Source organism: Drosophila sechellia, chromosome 3L (genome assembly GCF_004382195.2).
Source record: "Drosophila sechellia strain sech25 chromosome 3L, ASM438219v1, whole genome shotgun sequence".
Lineage (NCBI taxonomy): Eukaryota > Metazoa > Arthropoda > Insecta > Diptera > Drosophilidae > Drosophila > Drosophila sechellia.
The window spans coordinates 24,453,232-24,466,341 of NC_045951.1; the positions used below are offsets into that span (position 1 = coordinate 24,453,232).

The window sequence follows — 13,110 nt, forward strand, 5'->3', positions numbered from 1 at the left end:
TACCAAAGCGCTTAAGAAAGAAGAAGCGGACGCACAACTAAGGTATATCGAGAATCTCACTCCCACAAGCACAAAGAACTCGTTGTGGAAAGACTACAGGAACCTACATGCACCAACAGAAACGGTTGTACCTCTCCGTAACTCTACCGGAAACTGAAACAGTGACACGGACAGAGCAAGAGTCTTCGCTGATCATCTTAAAAAAAGTACTTCAATCAAACCCAGCCAATAACTCTTTTACTCTCCCGCCTTTAACTGCATCTGACTTAGCACCACAAAATGCTGTAGAATTTCGACCAAGCGAGATAACGAAAGTCATTAAAAAGCAACTGAAGACTGGAAAATCGCGTGGCTACGACATAATAACCCCGAAAATTATAATCGAGCTCCGAATGTGTGCAGTTCTACGAATCTGCTCGCTCTTCAACGCAATTACTAAAATTGGATACTTCCCTCAAAAGTGGAAGAAAACAATTATAATTATGATCCCTAAGCCTGGGAAAGACAAAACACTGCCATCATCCTACAGGCCAATAAGCTTACTATCTTGTCTATCCAAGCTATTTGGAAAAGTGCTGCTGCTACGCATCAGCCCCCACCTCAAAACACACAACACACTCCCATTGCACCAATTTGGTTTTTCAAAAGCAAAAGAGTACCCCAAAGTGAGGTTAAAGGCGCGGGAATAATTAGCGGGATTAGGAGTCAAGAATACACAGTGAGATGAAGATGAAGTGAACATGGAAGAAAATCTGAAATAAATATGAAAATGCTTGTTGAACCCTGTCTAACCTAACCCTACATCGGAAAAATTAAAAATCACCGAAGCACCATACTGCACTGAGAAAAATGAATTTATATTTTTAAATTATATATTACAAGGTTTTACAATAAGTTAAAAATATGTGTTCCCGAGGAGGAGACTTCGTTAACATCACTTTTGTATATTTTATTATATAAATTGAATTCCTTTTAGTATTACTATTTTTTTATTATATAAGCTAACCTAATCTAATTATTTTTCTAAGATGAGTACATTTTCAGAGAGTGCTGGTTTAAATTTTCGGGTAACAGACTTTTTTTTAAGTCGTTTGATTCGAAGTTCGAGTGAGAGCAGCTGTGTTTTCGTAAATTTTCAAAATATTGGTGGAAAATTCTACGCTTTCATTTCAGCTCATCTGCGCCGATCTTTCGCCGAGGAGTGAAAAATTTGAATGAGTTTTATTTATAAAAAAAATTTTTTTTTGAAGATGCCAACGAAATACACTGAGAAAAATTACGATAAGTTATCAATTTAATAGCGAACAAACATTAATAGCAAACATTAATAAATTATTTTTTAAATTGATTTTTGAACTTTGATTTCCAAATGTTGTAAAATAAAAGGAAGAATTCGAATGAATACACTACGAAGAATTTATTGGTCCCTAATGGAGTTGCGGAAGTAGACAATTAAATATAAAAGGTAAAAATAACCGAATTTACTAGCAACCCACTCTCACAGTTTTCATATTTTTCCTTTAATAATTCATTATAATAATAATAATAAATGGAACAAGAATATAGAGAAGAGAACTACTACAAAAAAATGTGTTCCTCCTCTAAAATATATATTTAGCAGCCTGTGCCCTTCGCATCCATTTAAATATAATTTTCTTGAATAACTTATAATTTTTTTTTTTGAATTCACAACAAAAAAACAAAAACCCTTTGCCTTAGATTTCCTCAACTTATTTAAGTTTGTATTTATTTTCGGACTTATTTAATTTATTATGTACTTATTATTAGATATATATATTGTTATTAATTATTTCTTAAAACTTAAATACTGACTCGGCTGATGTTTCTCCGGACATAGGGTACCAAAGGGCCACTAGAGCCATGCTCTTAAGGAAAGTGGTCATAGGTAGGGTAGGGCAATCCGCGAACACGATTACACCGGTGGTTTGCAGGCAACGAATTCTCAAGCTTTTCCTCCTCTTCTAGAACTGTCTCCTTCCGAATATATTAATTTTCTTCCTCCGATTTTATATACTAGCTCCTCTACTCTGTTGTTGCAAGCACGCCCAATTCTTGATCTTATTCATTAATGGTATCTCTACAATCAAGACCACCGGCTAGAGCCGGAGTCTAAAGCGTGCACCTGCAAGTACAGGTCCTCTCGCCTTCCATCACTTTAGTTCGTTACACGTTACACCACATACACCGAGGAAACCTCTCATTTGTTTCAAGTTGTCGGACATTTCATTATAGGTGATATTTATCTGGACCCGTGGCAATTCCACCACTTACCACCATAGTAACGCAAAAGTAACTGTAGAAGCTTTCAATAGTTTCGCTTCCTCTGTTCCTCAATTTGCCAGTAAGCAACTTTGAGATCCAATTCCAAACTTATATATGCCTTTGGCAGACGGGCTAATATGCCTTCGATGCTTTGCAGCGGATAGGCATCTCTTTTGTAGCCTCATTTAGTTTGCGTGCGTCAAAACAGAAACGAACTAGGTTTGGCATTACCACCAGTCGCATAGGGTAACGCCACGCATTTTTCAAATTTACGCCCTTGGGGACTATTGTATACGCAAGGTCATTGAGTAATGACTTCTTGTCGGTGAAGTTGATTGCGTGTCGTTTCTTATTTTTTAGGAGAACGAAAGAGCGTTTTAGCAGAAAGCGGGCCTCTTCTAGAATTAGTCGGTTCTGGAAGCGTTTAGGGACTTATCCGTTGATTCTATGGTGTGGGTGAGGGAAATCTCACTGTAAATAGTCGCAACACATGATTCTGCGTCCTGTTCTTCTATGGCGTTAATTTGCTGCCTTCCTTTGCCAGCAACCAAATTTTCTTTTCCCAGTTTATATACTACCTTCGCACCATTTTCTTTGATGTGTTTGGCCAACGCCCAAACGATGGCTAATAATTCTCTTTCATTTGTGGCGTAGTTCCTTTCCCTATCCTTTAATGTCCTCGAGATCATTGTAATAGCACGGTTCTCTTGTGAAAGCACTGCTCCAATACCGTAGGCTGAAGTATCCGTCGTTAGATGGAATGGCTTCTTGTAATCCGGGTTTTTTGAGCATAACATCTTCGGATGCCAAAATGTTGCGCAGTTTTTCGAAAGAATTTTTTTGCGCCTCATTGAATTGTACTTGGATGTGTCGCGATCTATGTCTGCTTACACTTCCATTTTAGCTCTTTTTTGCGCTGCAGCGTCGAATGTCGCGCTTGAAACGAATGGAAATATAAAATGAAAAGCGAACGTACGCGCTGTTACAAAAAATAATTATATAATTTTTGTTTCTTTCACATTGATTTCCGTTGAAATTAATTTTTTTGTTTAAAATAAATTTTTGTTTAAAATAATTTTTTGTTTAAAATAATTGTTTTGTTTAAAATAATTTTTGTTGGTAATAATTTTTTTCACTGTAACATAGGCGTTGATTAACAATGTATTTTTTTTATCGATTCTGTGCAGCGGTTTGTGGTACATAAAGATATTAACAGACTTAAAATGCGTTTAGCATCGGTTCCCACTCACATGTTTTTTTTTTGGGGTCCTTGGGGTCTGGGCGGTGGCGCTGCTGCGCTATGGCTGTGCCAAACGAAGAGTTTTCCAGCTTAATTTCTACCTGGAAAACAAACGCAAAAGTTAGTCCGCGCACGTTTTGTGGCGAGGAAAACTCACTCTAATAATATTTTTCAGCAAAAAAAAAATTTCCATGCCCATAGGCTATAATTTCTCACGGCACCAACTTTTCACGACTTGACTCCACGATTATTTTATTAAAAATAAATATAACGGAAACTCAAGCCGGGGTCTAGGCCATCGGCGGAAATCACGATCAGCTGAAACTCACTCTATTTACGATAACCAAATTATCCCAAAACATTCCGGGTGCAGCTGATAAGGGTTGCATTCCGTCTAGTATATTTCCGCCGCATAATACTGCATTTAGTATGACCCTAAATTAGAATGTCACAGCTGAGCGCAAGCTTCCTAAAGTTTGTCTATCCGGAACTGTTTTGTTTTACCGCTTCAGTCGCCACAACAGTTGTTGGTACAGGCGATTTATAAAAGACTTTGCAGACATAATCTGTCTGTAATCTGTAATCAGAAAATGGTTTAAATGGTGTCCCGAAGCCCAGGTCGCATGCAAAAATAAGTAAAATAATTAAACAGTTCTAACTTCAGCACCGGTATTACAAAATAAACTTGTGCTGCTACAAGTATCTGATACAGGAGTGGAAAGACCATTGGCATTTATGTCCAAAAAACTAAGAAAATCGCAACGGAACTATAGCGTAACAGAACGCAAGTACCTGGCGGTCATATTAGGGATCGAAAAATTCCGGTGTTACTTGGAATTATAGCCGTTTGAAGTAGCGACAAGCCTTCTCTGGCTTTTGCGCCAACAAAATATTTCGGGAAGATTGGCGCGTCGGATTTTTAGATTGCAAGCTTTCATGTTCACAGTTTCGTAAAGGGAAAGATCACATTGTTCCAGATGCGTTATCCCGAATTTTTGACCCTGAAATTTATAGTGATGAATTGATAGGTCCAAAGATTGATTTAGAATCGCCATCTTTCATAGAACCTGATTATCTTCAGCTCAAGACAACAATAGAAGCCAATAGAGAAAATTTTATTTTAATAGAGAGAGAAATATAGAGAAGAGAGATAGAAGAGAGAGAGAAGAGAGAGAGAGATATATAGAGAAATTTTTGGAAATAAAATCCAGGGCTCGGATTGTTGGAAGCTCTGGGTGCCAGAGGCGTTACGAGTTGCGGCGATCCGGCAAGCCCATGAGTGTGTTCTATCGGTGCATGGTAAAATGTAGAAAACAATCGAACGGCTACGAAGACACTGGCTTTAGCCAGGGTTGTCCCAACCAGTTGGAGAATGCTTTCGAGCGTGCATGGTGTGCAAAGAGACTAAGAGCTCAAACCACAACATTACGGCCACCCATACCGTTAACATTGTTTATGTCCACTAAAAAAAAAAAATGTACTGCTTCCGCGGTTATAGATTTTCTAGGGAATAAAATTTTTGATATATTTGGAACATCGTAGACCATCGTATGCAACAAGGGATCTCAGTTCAAGTCTAATGAGCTTGAAGTTTGGTTTAAATATGATTAATCATGCCAGAGATAATACGTTTTGAGAAAGCTATCTATCTTAAAAGAATCTCCTCTTTTAAATTGTCGGGATAAACTACATTGGTTACGCGAAGATATAAAGCAAAATAGCATTACGGCTTATGAGCGTAATGCGACACAATACAATTTGCAATCTAAGCCGGTTTCGTACAAAGAAGGCGGTGTTTAAGAGACACTTTTACCTAAGTAATTTGTCGAAGAATTTTAATTAGAAATTAGGGCCACAGTTTTCAAAGTGACAAATAATAGGAACTGTGTAGTAACGCAAAATATCTGCGAAGCAAGTTCCAGCTAATCGTGCCTAGTTTCCTCCTCTCGTTGGATTATCTGGTGGTGTAAAGGCCCCATATACCAAGACTCTTCAAAATCACCATGATTTGCGTCATCAAAATTATTTTTGACCAGCTGGTGAATATTGACTCGGAATTTTGGATGTCGCTTCGATCTTTTCTTTCGGCGATTGTCAAGTAGACAAGTTTGGTCTAATCCCAGCAGAGATACTACCAACGAACAGGCAAATTAAGAAAAAACTTTAGTACCATCACATGTGCTTCCAACCTTAATCCACATATTATTTCGGCATCATTATTAAAAGGCCACAAACAAGCGTCAATTAATAAGCGGCAGTGAATTGCCGAGTCGACAAGGTAATTATTGAATATCAAATTGTCAAAAGACTTTTAATAGCATTGTGCACGTTAAGGGCACGCCGTTTCTTATCTTAGACTGCGAGAAATCGCTGGGCGATCGATTCCCTTGAAAGAGGAAACACGGGCTACCCGAGTAAGCAACACAGAATTTCAAACTACTCCGCATCGACCCAAAAGTTCGGCTGGAGCAAGCTATTCTATCAGAGCTAGAGTTCCGCAAGGCAGCGTGCTCGGACCAAACCTGTACACCCTATATACCGCAGACCTTTCTCTCCTTCCCTCCAAGAACTTAACGATAGCCACTTATGACCCACAAGAAGCCTCCGACATTATACAAGGGTAACTGGACGCGCTACATCCCTGAATTAAAAGATGGAACATCGTTGTGAACGCGGAAAAATTTACCCAAACAACCTTCTCACTACGAAGAGGAGACTGCCCACCAGTCACGCTAAACGGAGCCAACATTCTTAACGTGCCCACACCTAAGTACTGAGGGCTGACCTGGACCGCAGGCTCACATTTCGCCCCCATATAGTGAGCAAACGCAACAGGCCGATGCACAATTAAGTAAGATGCAATGACTCATTGGGAAAAGATCCAAGCTGAGGCAGAACATCAAGCTCCTGGTCTACAAGGCAATTCTCTAGCCAATCTGGACCTACGGTATACAGCTGTGGGGCACGGCAAGCCACTCAATCCGCCTCAGAATACAGCGGTTCCAGAACAGGTGCTTGAGAATTGCCTCCAATGCGCATCCCTACCACGAAAACATAGTAATACACAAAGAACTTGGAGTCCCATCAGTCGCCAACTAAATCTCGAGGCTCAGCGAGAGATACTTGAAAAGGCTCGAAAACCACCCCAATCATCTTGCCATAAAACTAATGGACAACAGCCAAACCAGCAAACGTCTAATGAGGAAACAACCCCCTGATCTACCACAACAAAAACCAATAAATAAAAATCCCCCCCAAATACATGTAGTATCTCCTTATGTCAATGTCACCCACCAAACCATTTAATTATTGGGACAGATATTAAATAAATAATCGCAAAAATGTTCGTGGTGAAATAAGTCTCCTTATCTAGAGTCTTCTTGAAGTCGTGGTGAGACACTTATGTCTCAGGTTTGTTGTTCCCAGTCTTGACTTCGCCGCCTTGGTTGATATTACTAGCCTTGTGACGTAACAAAGTGTTCGTTAATTATAACAAAGATATTTACGGCTATGTGCCGGAGCAATGCAGTGATTTATTCAAGGACTTGACAAGAACTGAAGAACTGACAATATTCAGAAGTTTACCCTACGCTACAATGCACCACGCCACGAAGTCATAAGCGGCAAGCTGACTCATCATTCCTTGCGGAGCAGCGAAACACTCCAAAAATAAGCGTCAGCTTTCCGCTGCCGGACGTTCTTAGCGCAGAGCACTGAACCCAACTCTGGCGCGTCAGCATTTTTTAAAGAGAGCTACTTAGTTGCTAGGGTAAAAGAAATATAAGAAGTATAAGAAGTTTGACCGTCCTCGGTCAAGCTAAACTTGTCGATGGTCCGCTGTATCTCCTTGGAAGCTCATCTCCTTCTTAATGCCAGGTAAAGTAAGAAAGAGCCAAGCAGACCGACGTCCAGGATGATACCAGCTGCAAACCAGAACCTAGGCGAACCTGCTGATTCAACCTTTTCCCTAAAACTTTGGATGGAGCGTAAGTTTTCGTTGTTCATCCGGTGTAGCACAGCGATGCTGAGCACCGGGTCGTGACCGACAATGTTGAGTAGTGGCGACCTGAAAACTCCCGGTTGCCATCCGTAAGTATACGAACTGGGAGCCGTTCGCTTTCTTTCCGCTCGCTTACGCTGAGAGCGTAAGAAATCTAAAAATATAATTTGCTTGCTTGTGTGAGTAAAAACAAGAGTCAAGAACGCGTATATGTGTGCGTGTTGTGCTAGAAGACGATTTTCGGGCCGAAATCAATTCTGATCGAAGAAACGAATTTACATATTTGGAGTTGTGGCCAATTTCGTAGCAATATGAAGAACTAAAATAATAATTAAAAATTCACGCCCTGACTATAATTTTAAAGTTTTTTAAATTCGTTTGTTAAAATCACCGCTCGAATTAGCTACCGTTCGCATATTTATATTTAAGTATTTTTATTTTATTTATATTATGTTATGTTAATTATGCGTAATTTATGTAATAATCGGTACCCAGGGAACACCACGGGGAGGCCATTACAATTGTAATGGGGTCCTATATATATAAGACCTTTTCTTCCCACCCAAAAGTGCGCGCTTTTAAGAATATCAAATTCGATAGACCAAAAGAAAATATAAAACTAAAAAACAACTGAATATAATGCGTATTTTAAATAATAAAAATGGATCATTTACATCCATCATATTAAGTCATATTACTTAATAAATATACTAAATAATTAAAGCAAATACAAAGGAAATTAAACATTAATTTTCCAAAAAAAAAGCATTACATTGGGAAATAAATATTTCATAAAAATAATACGTAGTAGAAAATAAAAATTTATAAAAGAAATAAAATTATGAAAACGGCTTATTGCAAGAGTCATATCTGGAGGCACGAAGTGCGGACACAAGCACTTGACAATCATTGCCTTAATTAATTTTTCACACGTCGCACGCTGAATACTCTAATAACAAATATTCTACTATAAAGTCATTTTTTAAATTTATTTTGTGATATTATGATTCGGCTATTACTATTTCTAAGCTTTATTTAAAAAATAATAACTTAAGGCAATGCAAAACAAGAATTTTTCGAATTGTGCCAATTGAAAAAAAAATATAGATTTAAAGTCAACGAACTTCTAAGGTGAAGGGCATTTTTTGTCAAATTTACAATGCATGAGCATACGTGTGCACACATACATACAGTTGTCTGCTATCACTGTATGCGTAGAAAAGAGCTGTTCGCTGTAGCGCTCTCCGCTCTCTTGCTCTCGAACAAAAACTCGAGAGAGCCTGGAGCCACCTCTAGAGCCACGGCCAAAAAATCGCGTGCCAAACAATCGTATGGAGTTACGCATCTTGTTATTCTAGTGTCTTTGATGTGGTGACGGGAGGACAAGATAGAGGGCGGCCTTCTTGCACCTGAACTTAACTCTGGGGTAGGCTATTAAGATATGCATGATGCTTGCGGACTGGAGACCCTGATTCTATAGGCTTCTATTAAGCTTACTATAGGAGAGCCTTGCTTGACGAGAGATTGAAAATCGGTATGATCAAGGATTGTGGGGGTTTGGCTAATGTAATGGTTAGAGTCAAGTTTTGGAGTTCTGTAAATAGCATTCTAGTGTGCTTTGTCAGCGATTGCGCACAAACTTTCACTCTGCTCTCTTCGCCTTTTTTGGCGGTTTTAGGGCGTGGCAAAAATTTTTTTTGCACATCGATAGAAATTTACAGGACTAATAAAAATTAAAAAAAAAAATATCAACACATTTATCAAAATTGTGGGCTCGGTAGTTTTGTATGGTTTGTGAAAGTTACAGTGGGCGGGGCAACATAGGTCAACAAATTTAAGCTTCTTTGTCTCTGGAATCTGTATGCTGAATCTCTACCTTATATACATATTTTAGAGTTCCTGAGATCTTGACGTTCATACGGACAGACGAACATGTCTAGATCGATCGGCTGTTGATCCTGATCAAGACTATATATACTTTAATGGTCGGAATGGTCCTTCTACCTGTTCCATACTTTTCAACGAATCTAGTATACCCTTTTACCAAAGACACTAGTGTCTTTGCTTTTACTCTACGAGCAACGGGTATAAAAATGAATACCGTTGGTATTTAATATGAAGTTAGAAGAAGATCTCGATCGGCGACGATCGCTCAACGGTCAACGTTTATTTCCATAACCCAAAACGTCTGTTCAATTAAAAAAAATCTAATATAATCCGTCCTCTAAACAAATCGACTAAAAATTTAAACAACTTTTCGAACCAACGCGATGGTTGCAACGACGACGTTTACACATTGTTTCTGGATAATTGCCAGAAACAATTATCAGAAAAACTGCTTTTGAGCAAAGAAGAGAATCTTTTCCAAGGTCTAGGTTTAATAAATATTTCACTTTTTTACTTGATTACAATAAGTCTATAAATTTCAATACCATTAGTTGATATGATTTATTTATTTTTTATTTATATCCTGGAGAGGGAAAAGCAAACATCTGCAAGATATAGATAACAATCAACAAGCATTAGAGAATTTAAATGAATATTTCATATATCTAGTACCAGTAACATCTAGTATCTTTCTTTACATGTTTTGAAACCAGTAACTACTACTACATACTACAACAATTAATGTTAAGATTGGGTCTAATCTTGATGGAAATGATGGAATCCCCAGAAGTCTCCTTAAACAGAAGCTGTAACTAAAAATAAATAGTATCTAGTAAATAGCTAAGGGGTGCCTACGTAAACACCGACAACAACTAAACCTAAGTACTTCATGTAGCAATTATATTAAAGCGGCATCAAAAAAAACCCACCCCAATAGTAGTAGTGGAGTAGTATAAATTAATATAAACGCAGCAGCTCATCTTCGACTCCCGAAAAACTCGGACCAGTCACCAGTCCGTTTTGTACCACTTATAATTTCGGCTTGATTCGGCAAGCCGAAGCTACAGTTTTTTAAATGTTCCAATGACAGTTATATAATGTTGTTGTATGATACTTGTGAGAAAAAAATGAAATTACCTTTTTAGTACGCATTTGTAGTTGGCGGTAATCATAGAGGAAATAATGAATATTAAAGGAACAGCCAGAAGTTTTCAAATGTATGTTTATTAAGACATGTCTTGCCTATGGATACTCCACTTATATAATCTGCGTACACTACAAAATAGCTTGAAGGGTGTTACTGAAAAAACAACGTTTATATACTTGATTGGAAGCTTAATAATACCCTTTATATATATACCCTTTAACCTTTATACATATACCAATCGTTCTAAAAGCTACGTATAATAAGGAAACTTGCGAATCAAGGGATATGAATGAGTAGAAGGGATAGAAAATCGCAATCTAAATAGAGCGATATGCAATATAAGAGTAGAAGTAAACAATTTTACAAAAATTAAGTAATGAGTCTGGTCTCGCAGTCGCCAGCAGTTCTTAAATTGTTTTATTGTAAACATGTTACCTTTGGTGACTAAATTGTCCACATCCATGCTATTAAGTCGTATCTCATCTATGTACATAATATATACATCATCTATGTACATAATATATACATATGCAGATAAGCCGAGGGAGCACCATGGCTCGCAACTCTCTGCTATAGTCGTGGTTGCCCATTTTCGATACTCGTTCTGCAGATCGCCCTGCAATTAAGTCTCTCTTGTCATTCATTTCATAACTAGTGCACATGCACATGTTATAAACTGTGAATATTGCTCCAAATAATTTTGAAGGCTTATTTTTGAATTAAGAAATAGATTAAAATTGATTTATTTTTTCCAGGTTTCTCAAAAGTAGAGTGAACCGAATAGATTGATGCTAATATCATTCTATCAAACGTAGATTCCTTATTTTATGAATAATCATGATATTCAAACTGAGATTTTATTGAGCTTCCAATCCAGTTGATTGAACATAATTGATCTTGGCGACAAAAGTATTTTGAAGTAAGTTTAAAAGTAAACGCTCGACTATAATAAAAGTCTAAGTTGAGTGTATTCCAGGTTACAAGTACATATGTATGTATATGTAGATCCAAATTGGCAAGCAAATAAAACAAGTTTTTTACACCCATTACTCGACTAGAAGGGAATACCAGATTTCTTAAAAATAAAGGAAACAGGAAAAAGGAATTAAAAGCCGAGCTATCTGGCCATGCTCGTCTGTGAACGTATCGATTTTAGGAACTATGTAAGATAGAATCTTGGGATTCAGCATGCAGCTTCCAGAGACATAGGCGCAGCGCAATTTTGTATCCGAATATTGACACGCCCACACTTTTCAAAAGCGTTTTGATATTTTTTATATACAAACCGCCACACCCGTTCTTAAACCTACAAACGTCCCAAAAGTCAAGCCCTCACTTTTGAACATTTAACAAAGTTACTTTTTTCTTAGACCCGTGCTTTAGGGATTTTCATGCAACAAGATACATATATTGTATGTATTGTATTGTATATACATATAGTGACGTATTTGGGTGGTCCAAACCAGCCACTTCTATTATTTCAAAGAAATCAGTAATGCACTCTAGTAATTTTCCATAATGTATCCCAGCTGCGCAGCATTCGTTTAAAATAAAAACTATTTTTTATTTCTTGGCGTACGAATTAAAATTTTAAATTAAATTCGATATTGTCAATATTTTTATGAAGTAAATTTTGTGTTCACCTCAGCATCGTTAGTCATATATTAGCAAGTGTCTTAAATTTCATGTTGCTAGTTAATAACCGCTAATTAATATTAAATATTTTTTGATTTTGATTGTCGACTATGAAAACAACATAAGAACTTATTTACAAAATATAACGAATTATTTAGATACGAACCTCTTATTCTTTGGTCCTTGATTTACGACATCCTTTGTGCTAATTTTACATCCGCGCAGCTCCTGAAACTACATCGCAGGTCATCTAGCTTATTGGCTCCCAGAGGGTACATGTAATTAAAACAAAACCATTACAAGTTTAGTATTATTTGTAAACACAATGGGCATAAGTTGGGCATAAGTTTTAATTAGCATTAACGATGACGTGGCCAAGAATAGAAGTGACTTAATATCAAATGGACCACGTCATCAATATATGAATACCGTCTCTGGGACGTAGATTTGGTACGAATTAAAATTTTAAATTAAATTCGATATTGTCAATATTTTTATGAAGTAAATTTTGTGTTCACCTCAGCATCGTTAGTCATATATTAGCAAGTGTCTTAAATTTCATGTTGCTAGTTAATTACCGCTAATTAATATTAAATATTTTTTGATTTTGATTGTCGACTATGAAAACAACATAAGAACTTATTTACAAAATATAACGAATTATTTAGATACCAACCTCTTATTCTTTGGTCCTTGATTTACGACATCCTTTGTGCTAATTTTACATCCGCGCAGCTCCTGAAACTACATCACTTCTTGCCATTTGGACTTACAATCCGATCTAGACCGATTTCAAATATGGTGCCGTGATAACATATTAGACTTAAATGGCTCCAAGTGTAAAGTTATGACCTTTTGTCGTGCCAACCCAATACGCACGACTTACACTGTAAGTGGGTGCCCTCTGGACAGAATAAC

At 37.3% G+C, this 13,110-nt stretch overlaps 1 long non-coding RNA gene across 1 annotated transcript; it reads right to left on the reverse strand.

Annotated features, from left to right (window-relative positions):
* Positions 1–224: 224 nt before the first annotated feature.
* Positions 225–12,910, reverse strand: LOC116800895. The gene is made up of 3 exons (XR_004361659.1): positions 12,869–12,910; positions 3,534–3,624; positions 225–3,219 (listed from the first exon to the last, which is right to left on the reverse strand). It is a non-coding gene; the product is annotated as an uncharacterized LOC116800895 (long non-coding RNA).
* Positions 12,911–13,110: the final 200 nt, after the last annotated feature.